We start from the raw sequence: 13,475 nt of genomic DNA, 5'->3' as shown, positions 1-13,475 counted from the left end.
CATGCATATCTTGTAGAATAATAATTAGGATAGGTTTTAGACTTTAGATAAATTAGTAGATAGGTAATATTAGGATTTAATGTTTTAGGGTAACCCGAATGAAAGAAGAAACTGGAAATCTCAAGAACATGTACAGAAAGAAAGATCTCATTTGTACCCCCACCCACCCCCTTATTTTCTTATTGTTGTTCTTTATTAACCTCTGTATATTTCTAATTGATCATTTATGGACACTTTAAATCCAATTACTTGTCTAACTAAACCAAATTTTGATTGATCCGGAGTTGGTATTACAGTGTCCTTGTATTTTGATCAGTAGATTAAGATGCAGACTAGTTGTAGATTGAGAATTGGGAGTTCGATACTTGGATTGAGTGTTGATGTGTTGTTATTTTTATGTTTGTGCAGAAATTTTCATCACAAGTGGTATTAAAACTAGCATTTTAGAGTCTTGGAGTGGTCTACGGAGACTTGGGCACGTCTCCTTTTGTGTCATGTTATTAGAGATGGGATCTTAACTCCAGCTATATCAGGTCTGATTCCCATTCTTCAGTTTCATTGTGTCAGCAAGCAGGTTTTGTGTTTGATTAAGATTTCTTTGGCCTAATTACTTTATATTGATATGTACTGCGAAAAATCAAATGTATAAGGGATATTAGTAGTAATTGGGTTTCTTCGTTGTCAAATGTGTGATATCCGCTAAGTTTCCAACCATATATGTTTGTACTAGGTTTTGACTCCTTACATATGAATATGTACTAGATTTTCACTATTACATATCAATATGTACTACTAGTATTTCTGATAAGTACTAGGTTTTTACTAGTATGTACTAGGTTTTCATTAAGTACATATTGATGCAATACTTATAAATATGTGCTGGATAAACCCTTATAGTATGTGTTTATAAGAGAAAAAATACCTTTACCACCATTTTCAGGTGAAGAATGATGTATCGTGTTGTGGGACAATTGATGAACATTATATAATTTTTAATAAAAATGAGAATAAATAGTTTTTCTTGTTGCTGCCGGCATAGTGGGCATGTGATAGAAACATCTCCTGAAGCATTCTAATAACAATTCTTGTTTGGAACACATATGTAGTGGGGTTTGTAAATTTTCAATTCTAGTTTTTTTTGCAGTACATTTGTATTGGTACTATGACATCTACTAAGTTTTCACACAGTACATATCAATATGTACTAGGTATTCACATAGTACGTATCAGTATATACTAGGTTTTCAGTACTTGTTATCTTCACTACATGTGCATACGCATTGTGTTTGATCTCCTTAGAAATTTATCGGGTTCCGATTTTCTATTTTGATTTTGAAACTTATGTTGAACATACATAGACTGGTAGGCATGAATATCATCTATGGGATAATACAGCTGTAGAAGAGAAAGGAAAATCAGGAATGGAAGCCAAGGCCCAAGGTAGTACTCTCTCCCTCTAAAATATTCAAAAGTTTCTCTAAGAATGACAAATGCGCGCATTTAAACTGAAGAGTATGATACTCAGTATATATACATATGTACTTTGTTATGTCATATACTGAGTATCATACTAAATTTTGTGAGTATGATACTCATAAAACTGAAGAGTATGATACTCAGTATATATACATATGTACGTTGTTTTTACTCAGTACATATTGATATGTACTGCGTTTTCGCTTAGTACATATCGATCTGTACTCGGTTCTTGCTCAATATGTACTAAATTTCGCTAAGTTATATATGTTTCTTACAAAATTTTCTTATGTATACCAGGTTTTAAAGTACGGGGTCTGAGAAAAATCTCAAATTCAAATAAGAAATAATAGCTGCAGCTATGGCCAATGGCAATGCAGCAGCAAATTCATTGAGGTTAGAGGACTTGCAGGCATCAAGGATGAGAGAAAGAGACCGGAGAAATCAACTTGAAGAGTCTTATATACTCGGTACATATCGACATATACTAGGGTTTCATCCAGTACATATCAATATGTACTGTATGATTATACGGGCAAAGGACTCCTTATCCCGGTTTCTTGCAGGAATCAAGGATGAGAAAGATGCGGAGGATTATCTCATCGATTTGAAGTGTTTATACCCAGTACATGATGATATGTACTGGGTCACCACCCGACACATATCAATACTAAAATTGGCTAAGTTATGTTATTAGCCAGATTTTATACTACAAGAAGATATGTACTTCCAGTAGAGTATTTTTATATTAAGTCCATACAATTAGTATGTAGCAGTACTATAAGAAGAACCGAAGAACAATAATTTTTTTCTGCAGACCCTTTTGTAATAAAATAAGTTATGAGTTTAAGTTCTGCAAGGTTTTATAGCACATGCAAATATGTAATGCCTATATTTAAGGCTTGATACCCCTTTTTCTGTATGTTTCAAAAATATAAATGTAAACTAACGATATAGAAAAATAGTACAATATTGCAAAATAATGACGGAGAAAATAGTATTAGAGACATTAATGTACTAAACCAAATATATTACTTGCAACTTTTTCCATCAAAACAAAATTCTCCAGTACATATCTATGTCTACAATACATATCTATGTCTACTAGGTAAACAGTCAGTACATAAGTCGACATTTTGCGTTGAGAAGAATATTCATCATAAACCATTACAAACTGGTCATGATCATAATGCACAAGAAATCTAAAACAACATCCACGAACATCGTGTCTCCATCTTTGTGCATTAAGTACATGGGCATCTAAGTAAAAAGCTTGGACTTGCTTTTCCAGAAAACGGAGTACCAAGTCTCCAGGAAGTAGTGCACCACATTCTGCTGCTAAATAAAGGATAGAGCTATGACTTACATGCTTCCTTACATTAAGCAACACATACTCATCTGGAGTGATCCTGCGAACCGTACTCGAACTTCCTGAAATAGCAAGGACCGAAAATGTTGGAGAGATAGAACCCATCTTACACTTCAAAAGAACAAAAATGTATATCAGAAAAATAATAAGTGAGATATGTCTCAAAAAGCCTATGGAGAAATACCGCAACATTATACCTAAGAAAAAAGTTTGTAAATATAATATTAAATGAATAAGAAGAACTGTAGTTTCTCAAACCTACAAGCAAGTTACTGTTACCAGACTTCATCCCTTGTTGGCTTGGATTTAAACTCAATTTGTGATTCATACAGATTTTATACTCAACCTTTAAACTCAGTTTGTCATATTCAAACATAAATATGGGTTTTATACTCGATTGGTTTTTACAGTACATATTGGCATGTACTAGGTTTTCCATAGTACATATTGATAGGAAATGAGACAGTGTTTTGATACCCACCGGCTGATTCGGCTATAATGGAACATCCTGTACTACATTATCTCCATCTTTCACTTGAACATCATGCACTACATTATCTACATAATGAAGATAATGTCAATATGTAATGTTGGTATTCAAACATCAGAAAACACAATTTTCCATTTGCACATGTCAATATGTACTAATTCTTATTCAAGCATAAAAGTGAAATTGGTTTGTTACAGTACATATTGGCATGTAAGGGTTTTCCATAGTACATATTGATAGGAAATGAGACAGTGTTTTGATATCCACAGGCTGATTTGGCTATAATGGAATATCTTGCACTACATTATCTCCATCTTTTATCTGAACATCATGCACTACGTTATGTACATAATGAAGATACTCAATATGTATTCTTCGTATTTATACATCAGAAAACACAAATTTCCATCTGCACATGTCAATATGTACTAGGGGTTTAACTAGTGCATACCGATACAAAGGGTTTACCCAGTGCATATTGATATATAACATAAAAATAACATGTATTTATCATATTTATCCATCAGTACATGTTGACATGTACTAATTGGAGAACAAATTTCTTTCAACAGTACATATCAAATCTGAACTAGGGTATTTAGCAGTACATATGATACGTACTGTAGAATCATACACAACATACATACAATACATATCACAACAAAATGCAGTAGAAGGATTAAGCAGTACATATCAAGGTTTTTAGCAGTACATACTGATATCTACTGTAGGATCATATAAGGAAATTGGTATAAGAAATGAAAAAAATAGAAGTAAAAACATTACATATATTGGATTTGTATTTCATTGTATTAGAAGCAATACCTCTTTTCTCTTCGTTGTTGTTGGTTGAATACCAACAGATTTCTTCTTCTTCTTCTTCTTTGTTGATTGAGTATCAACATATTTTTCTTCTTCTTTTCACAATTATTTTGGTTAGATCTGGTTTTTCAGTTGATTTTGTGATGGTTTCAATTGATTTTTTGTAATGGTTTCACCGAATCTAGGGTATTTCTCGTTTATTTTCTTCAATTTTGTTGAAGATTGATTACGGAGAAGAAGAAGGTAGAAGAAAATGAGAGGTTTCCTGGAAAGAGAAATTCTTTTGAGTTCGTTTTAAGGGAAGAAAGAAAGAGAAAAGTTATTTCTCCAATATCTGCACGTACAATAAAAAGGGCAGGCGGGTCTTTTCGCAAGACTAAAACATTTTTGGACCACCGATTAAATGTTTTTTATGGATGGACCATAGATTAAACGGGTCGCGAATTTCTGGACTAATCAACAAATTTCTCAAACTAATCTGTTCCTGATCTTATTTCGGAAAACCTTGTCGGGTTGTTTGAAGACTTTTATCAATGTTCTAAGGAAAGGTGGTGTCTATGATGGATAAAGGACGGTCGAGATTGTTCAAAATTTTGAACGACAGAGATTATAATTTGGCCCAGCCACGGTTATGGCTCTGACCCGACTAGCCATGTCTGTTCCCGGACTAAAGTTTATTTTTTCCCCGCACATCTCTTACTATATAGGCTCTGAAATCTCAGTTCTTCTCAGGAATTGTGAGCTTTGTTTTACATGTCATGGGCGAGGTGGTGAGATGAAGAGCTACATGTTTCGCCACTTCTACCTTGTGATCCATGGGAACGAATGACGTGCTACCTTTGCGTTATTATGTTTGAAGATAAATTAACGGCTTAAAACAGTATATAGAAGTACACTTAAAACAGTATAGAGAAGTACAACACTAATATGTCTTAGGTAGTAGCGGAAGATTTGCAATATAGTATGCGACGTAGGAATGAAGATCCAATGGGTTATTGGAATATACAATAACATTCCTCACTGGCCGATATGTTATGTTATATGAGGTTTCGTGCATTTACAGTACGTTTTATAGCTAAAAATAATCCGATAAAAGAGATTTGAAAGAAAATACTAATACCGGTTAAAAAGTTGCACACCAAAGAGCTATCTCGGCATGAAACTATAATTTTGTACTTCATTCAGCTATGTAGTCGGATATGCTCAGTTAGAGCAACTGCAATGGTGCGACCATACTATAACTAAACTAAAGACTAAAAACTAAAAAAAATTGGTTATACTCGGGGTTGCACGCTACGATTATGGAGTAAAATTTAGTCAAACGTAACTTCAAGTTACGCCCCAATTCAAACGTAATATAAAGTTACGCCCCAATGCAAATGTAACTTAAAGCTACGCCCCAACTCCAATCCAGACGCAACTTAAACCTACGCCCCAATTCAACCGTAGCTTAAGGCTACGCCCCAACGCAAACGTATTTTAAAGTTGCGCCCCAATTCAAACTTCTAAATTACGCCAAAATTCAAACGTAATTCACGTTACGCCCCAATTCAAACGTAACTTCAAGTTGCGCCCCAGCTCAGACGTAATTTTAATTTCCGCCCGGTACAGACGTACTTTGAAGTTGCGCTCGACTATAACCAAACTAAAAACCAAATACGGTTTGGTTTTTGATTTTAATATAGTTTTTGATCTTTACTCCGTTCGATAATGGTTGATTTCTGGACCAAATATTTGGTTTTGGTCGTCGACTGTGGTTGCTCTTAATTACTGAAAAAGAACAAAAAATAAAAAAGCTTTGAAGCTAATCATGCATATTAGAACTAAGATTGTTATAATTGGGAACGTGACATGGTTACGGGATACGTCTTATCTTCATCATAAATTCTAACTCTACATGTTATTACAGGTACAACAATCAAGTGTGTCGTTGTTTTCCAAGTTAGAAAAAAAACTTATTTATGTTTTCTGACAAGAAATTGCGGCTATAATTCTTTTTAGATTGGTCGGAGATTTTGCCATAGCCCCACCCAAGCTAACTTTAACCATGCCAGAACTAGACCAAAACTGACCTCTAGCTAATCAGAGATCACGCCATGATCCGAACAAAGCTAACTTGAACTTAACTATACCGGGTCGTGATTTAACTATATCTTAAACTAACGGTAGGCCTAGGTAACCTTGAAAGTCAATTACCAAGAAAAGGTTGATCCCGGCCGTAGGCTGGGTGATACCTAGTTGTTATCTAATGGTCGAGTAAAACACAAGGCTATTCACCGTCTTATTCACGAATGATACATAATTTTTCTCCAAATTCTGAAATTACGAGGGTACCAAGTACACCGCAAATTTTTCAATATCATCCATAAGTCTGATATCTTGTGTGATATAAAATTAGACAGATACTATCAAGAATATGACAACAAAAAGGTATACACTTGGTGTATGGTACGAGTCCAGTACCGAACCTAACTATATAGGGATCAACCCAAATGTTTTGATTAATGTATAATGTATTTATTTTATAATTATGACTAAAATAGTAACTATAATTGCGGAAAGTGAAATTAAATACACAACAATAATTTCTTAACGAAAAAACCGCAAATGAAGAACAACTCTGGAACCTAGTCGAATTTTGATATTACTATCGGAATTAAACCTCTATACAAATAAAACTGGCGAGGTATCTTGGATGGTTATACATTTTTAATTTGAAGTATTTATACTAAAAATAAACTAGGAATTACTGTTTAGTCCAGAAATGAGAGGACCGGTTAATGTGTAGTCCACCCCTAGATTAGAATTATCCGCTGGTCCAAAAACATGTTTTTGGATCAGAATCTTTATTCCCTAGTCCATCCACGTGTGGTTGACACAAGACAGTAGTTAAATATGCCAAACATACCCTTCTGCAACTGTTAATCACGAACAAAACACATTCAAACTCAGTTTCTTCTCAGATTCAGTCTCTCGTTTTATCTGTTGCTGCGTTTTGGTTCATCTCAGTTTTCTGGTGGTGTCTTTCAATTAGGTTCATCTCAGCTTCGAATTAGGTTCATCTGAGTTTCGAATTAGGTTCATCTGAACTTCGAACAAGGTATTTATCTTTTTTAATCATCTTCCTCTGCCGTTGTTCTTGAAATCTTGATGCATAATTAGGTTTATTCTGATCTGATTTCTAACAGAATAACTGTATATGATGTACATTGTTATCTATCTCTTATGATTTCAGTTTTATGTTGATGTACATTTTCAATTCAGTTTTCGTTCGATTTTTTAAGTTTTTTTTTTTGTGATTTTTGTGTGTTTCAATTATGTATCTCAGATTCGAATTAGGTTTATCTCAGATTCAAACAAGGTATGTTACTGTAATCACGTTTTTATCTGCTGCTGTTCTTTTTTAGTTTCTTTTGTAATCTGATTTTTGTATTTTTTGATATAGGTTTGTTTTTCATTAGACAGATCGTGTAGTAATTTTTGTTCTCTCTTTTTGATGTAGCTGCAGTTTCATTAGCATGTTTTTTTGTTGATATGATCATGATTCTCAAAATATATGGAACATATTTATTCATAGGCACGGTACATATTGATATGTTGTTTAATGTATGTTGTTTATTCTACATTTTATATGCATTCAGAGACTCAGTAACATGTCAATACGTAATGCATAGAACATGTCAATACATATCGAACTATGGAACATATATATTCATAGGCACGGTACATATTGATATGTTGTTCAATGTATGTTATTTATTCTACATGTTATATGCATTCAGAGACTCAGTACATGTCAATATGTAATGCATAGAACATGTCAATACATAACGAAATATGGAACATATTTATTCATAGGCACGATACATATTGATATGTTGTTTAATGTATGTTATTTATTCTACATGTTATATGCATTCAGAGACTCAGTACATGTCAATACGTAATGCATAGAACATGTCAATACATATTGAAATGATACAATACATATACATACAGAGACTCTTTTTGGTTCATCTCAGTACATGTCAATACGTATCATATCAAGTGATTTGTTCCCCTTTGCTTGCGGTGAAGGATTAGCAGCCTTTGTCGCCTTTTTTTCCTTTTGCTTTAGTAGTTGCCGCTGCTGCTTTTCTTTTGCTTTTTTCTTTAGGAGTAGCTGCTGCTTTCTTTCTTTTGGTTTTTACTGTAGTAAACCAAAAACAAGATCAAAAAAAATATCCTATATATTGATATGTAGTGTACAACAATATCAAATATCCTACATATTAATACGTAGTGGTATCCACATGCAAATATACCAACACTACATATGAATATCACACTGCATATCAATATGTTGTGTCAAATTACATAAACAACAGATGAAAACATATCAATATGTAATCACAAAGATGTTGCAATTCTATTGAACAAAAAAACATATGAATCACACACTGCATGTCAATATGTTGTGTCAAATTACATAAACAACAGATGAAAAACATGTGACTCACAGAGATGTTGTGATTCTATTGAATAAAAAACATATGAATCACACACTGCATGTCAATATGTTGTCTCAAATTACATACACAACATATGAAAACATGTATACCAGACACTACATACAAATATGTAGTGATTCTACTGAGCATAGAAATCAAAAAGAAAATCGACAACAACTTACCTATTTTCTGATCGACATGTTTCTTCCTCTTTGTTGGTGAATGAGTAACAACTTTACTCTTACTTCTTGTTATTGGTGAAGGAGTAACAGCAGGGGGGGTTTCTTCGGGGTTTGTTGTTGGTGAATCATCATCGTTTTTTTTCTTCTTTTTGCGGGAGAAGGGTTTTCTTCTGTAATTTCTTCTGTAATTGTCCTCTTAATTTTTCTATTCAATATCATTTTCTCTCTTCAATTGAATGAAATGAAAATTAGGTCTGAAAGTTATGAAAATTAGGTCTGAAAATTAGGTTTTCTGTAACTATTGTTGATAGATTTTCGATTTCAAATTTCGGTAACTGTTGTTGATGACCTTTATCGATTTCGTTTTCCTGTAACTGATTTCAAATTTCGGTAACTTAATTTCTGCAACTGTTGAAAGAAGAGAGAGAACTGAGAGAGAAGAAAACTGAAAACTGAGAAGAAGTAAAATGAAAAAGGAACTGACATAATCCCGTGTTATGGTATAAAGGTAATTGCCGCTGCTTTTAAACATTTTTGGACCAGCGGATAATTTGTTTATCCCGCTGGACTACACAGTAATCCTAGGTCGGGTTTTTGGACTAAAAAAGAAATTTCTCAAAAAGAAAAGGGTGGATGAACATAGTGTAATAGTAGATATATGGAATCATGAATGATAGAAATTTCTAGTGGACAACAGAAGATGGACTAGAAGAAGTTTAACCCATTTAGAGCTTAATGTGCCTTAATATTTTAATTTCTTATATTTTTTTTATACAATTGCAAAACCCAATTATTGTGCATGTTATCTTTTCAGATAATTTGATTTCATAGAGATAAAAATTAATTTTATGTTATAGTTTCATCCATTTAAAGCTTAATGTGCCATAATATTTTAATTTCTTGTAATTTTTTTCTATCTATAATTACAAAACCTAATTATTCATGATTTATAAGGCATGATACCAATATTACTAGGGGAAGATACCATTTAGCTAATCCAACGACCATGATTGTTTAAGATATTTTTTTCCTATTTGAAATTGTATCAGCCCTTATAAAATCTTACAATTATTGCGCGTATTGTCTCTTTAAATAATTTGATGTTATAGAGATAAGAATTAATTTTATGTTATAGTTTCACTGTTCCAAGTTTTTGTAAGAATCCACCTATTTAAATTGTGTATTTACTATACGGTGGTGTCATTATATTCTTCGCGCTCTTGATATGATACAAAAATATTTGATTCTCGGATTTATAAAGATTTGGTTTTAGATCTAATTACTAATTAAACAAAACAACACGTAGAAGATGATAATAGTATTCCAAGCAATTATAGCTCAAATAATAATAAAATAATGACTATGAATTTTTTCCAAGGTAGATTTTTGAAAGCAATAATTGTAAAACGAATACATGAGACATCAAAACATTTAAGCTAAGCATGACCCATCAATTGAAATCACAACTATTCAATAAAAATCATAAAACGATTAATTAAAAGTCATAAATAATTAAATATAATTACCACACGCATGAAATATGACTTCCTTCGTCATCCCACTGTTGGAGTTTAGTTCCTCATGGTTAAAACATGCTCAGAAGATTTTTCTGTTCCTGAAAAACTGTTTACAAAGATGAAAAGAATCAAACCAATCAGAAATGTTTATAAGCATTGCATAATCATCTTTATGAAGAGTTAGGAAAGATTAATATGAGTCACTATATGTCTTATCAAGGACTATCTAAAGCAACGGATTCTGCGACTCTTCTCTGCAGTTCGTGATTGGTTTTGTAAGTCCAATGTTCTTCAGTTTTCTTCTAATCTATGTTACGTCCCCAACACACTCGATTCTTCCTCATCGGACTCATACAAGACTTTTTATAGGCAACAGAACCCTAAATGACTCCACAAAATCCTCTGATATCCTTTCTTTGTTTTCTTCCAAGTTACATCATCTTTCTTTCTTTAAACTTCTTTAAGCATCAACTGAGGTGCTTGAAAACTTCCCAAATTATCTTAAACTTTCCTACCAACTCGAGTTCGGAGTCCAATTTTGTGCACACTCCTTTAAAGAGGATGCACGAAAAAATCTAGTATGATTGGTTATCAAAATCAAATGGTTATCTCAAGCTATCAAATTTGATTTGATTTGATTTAATTTAATTTATTTTAAAAATCTAAAATAGGAAATCATATATTCATAACTAAACTCATCCTAATTTATAGCATCTTCAAAAAAAAAAAGAATAGATAATTAGTTTTAACCATGTGTTGTGGCATTACAATGAAATCAGTATGATGCATCCTTGGAAGGTTTCTCCAGGTTCTTGATTTACCTCATCGATAATCATTCTACAAAATAATTTGAGTCGAAATGCATATCAAGTTCTTTAGTGTTTATGAGTAATTACTAAACAATCATGAATGATCAGTACACATCAGGAGGATATAATCCATACAATGTAAGCACAAGTACATATCCATCAAATCCATCATCTCTAACTCAAGCAAAAGTATAAATCCAAATCAAGTGAAAATTAACGGTACTGTAAACGGATCACCACCATCACTAGAAAATGTTGTTATTTATTCTGGGCCAATCTCTAAACTTTGATGAGACAAAATTTGAATCTGCATCAACACTTCGTTGTTCAGCAAGAGATGCGCATAATCGTCAGAATCGGAGCACGGACATTCCATAATTGTTAAAATCATTAAATTAGGGTAGAATAATATATTTTAAATTCTTAGAATTAATATAATAATAAACTATTTTAAAAAACACCGGTAACGACTTGTTTAGGGGAATGAATATGATTGGTTTGTTATGTGCACACTCTTTAAAGGAGTGTGTACAAAATTGGACTCGAGTCCGAGTAGATAATATATATTATTTGTTGTAGTAACATGTGTAGAGGAGTGAATGACCACATACCACACATGTCAAGATGCATATACCTTTATCTCAATCTCTAGACACATGTAACTCTTTCTCTTCTCCTTCCCAACAAGTGTACTAACAAAAGAAATTCTTCTTTTGTATTTAAAAGAACTAAAGGAAATGAAATTGAGACACTGATTCCCTTGCATTTTTTCTACAATTATCCATCTTCTCTTTTATGTTTTGTCCCCTCTTTTACACGTTATCAGCACCTTGCTCTAACTAATTGAGGCTTGGTTTAATCAATCAAGGTAGGAAATTTTGTTCTCTACACAATCATTAAAGGAGGTATTTTTTTTTGGAACATTCTTCTAAAATTCGTTGCACATGCATGTTCTCTCTTCTTTGAAATTAATGTGTGTGTCTTCATATTTATTACATACCCATAAGCATGGAGTAAATAAATCATCTCCCGATTTTTGTATATTGTTCTCCTTCTTTTAAGGATATTAATTATTCATGGTAGTCATAATTTGTACTTTTACCACATGCTTGTCCTTACCTTGAAAATGATATATGTACCATATTCTTTTATGATAAGCTACATATTAAACAAAATCATTTTTATCGTATTCTTTTTTACTTGGACCAAAAAAACAAAATAAAAAAAAATAAAAATAAAAAATTGAAAATCCATGTTGGTTGTTTAATTATCATATAGTGTTCTACTATTTTATTTTAAAATGATAAGTATTATTTTTGAAAAACATGATCACCGGAAGTGTTTGAGTAGACCATAAAAATCATGATGTTGTATTGCTTATTCTATATTCTAGTTTGAACCATGTTCCAAATATTGATAATATATATAATATTTATTTTAAGTATTAATCCCGCTTAAGGTTTGCTACTAAATATGCAAACTAAATGCGACTTAAATTACAATAATTTATATGCGTATATAAATGATAAATGGGCCTGTAGTTTATTTTTTTTAAACAGACCTATTTTCAGTTGACTATTTTGTCAACCTTTTTACCAAACTGTTTGCAATTTTTAAACCATAAAGAAATTTGGTTTGCAAACAAAGTTCCCCTGTTAAAACCATAAAGAAGCTTGGTTAATTGATTTTGTGGACTAGGGTATGATCAGAGATTGGACTATATGGCATATCCGTATTACCCACAAAACCATAAAGAAATTTGGTTTTGGTATCCATCTTGGGCACAAAAAAATTTGGTCACGGTAAAATGATACTGGGATTTGTCGTGGACTCAGGAGGACTTGAGCACCATATTAATGTCCTTTATTTTGTCTATGTAGATGGACCCAATTCGACCAAAATTCGAACTTTTGGACTCACCAGGACTTGAGTACCCCGTTGGTATCTGATGTAGAAACCACTTTCGTGGCAAAGGACTTCACCCTCACTATCAAGCCATCTGCCGACGCTGCTCCGGCAACTGAGAAATACAAAGCTAATGCTCTTATGTTCCTCAAGAGGCATATCAATCCTAACCTACGTTGGGGTTATCATCACTTGAAAACGCCAAAAGATCTATGGGATGCTCTAGATATCCATTTTGGGAACATTCATGATTCCTTAATACCACAATTGAACGTCCTATGGAATGAAATCCGCTTCCTCGATTATGTGAAAGTGAATGATTTCCAAAAAGACATGCTCCAAATTCAGGCACGTATGGACTTTTGTGGAAAGAAACTTACTGATGAGGAAATGATTCAGAAAACACCTTTCCCAC

Source organism: Papaver somniferum, chromosome 5 (genome assembly GCF_003573695.1).
Source record: "Papaver somniferum cultivar HN1 chromosome 5, ASM357369v1, whole genome shotgun sequence".
Lineage (NCBI taxonomy): Eukaryota > Viridiplantae > Streptophyta > Magnoliopsida > Ranunculales > Papaveraceae > Papaver > Papaver somniferum.
Note: the sequence above shows the minus strand (reverse complement) of the source record.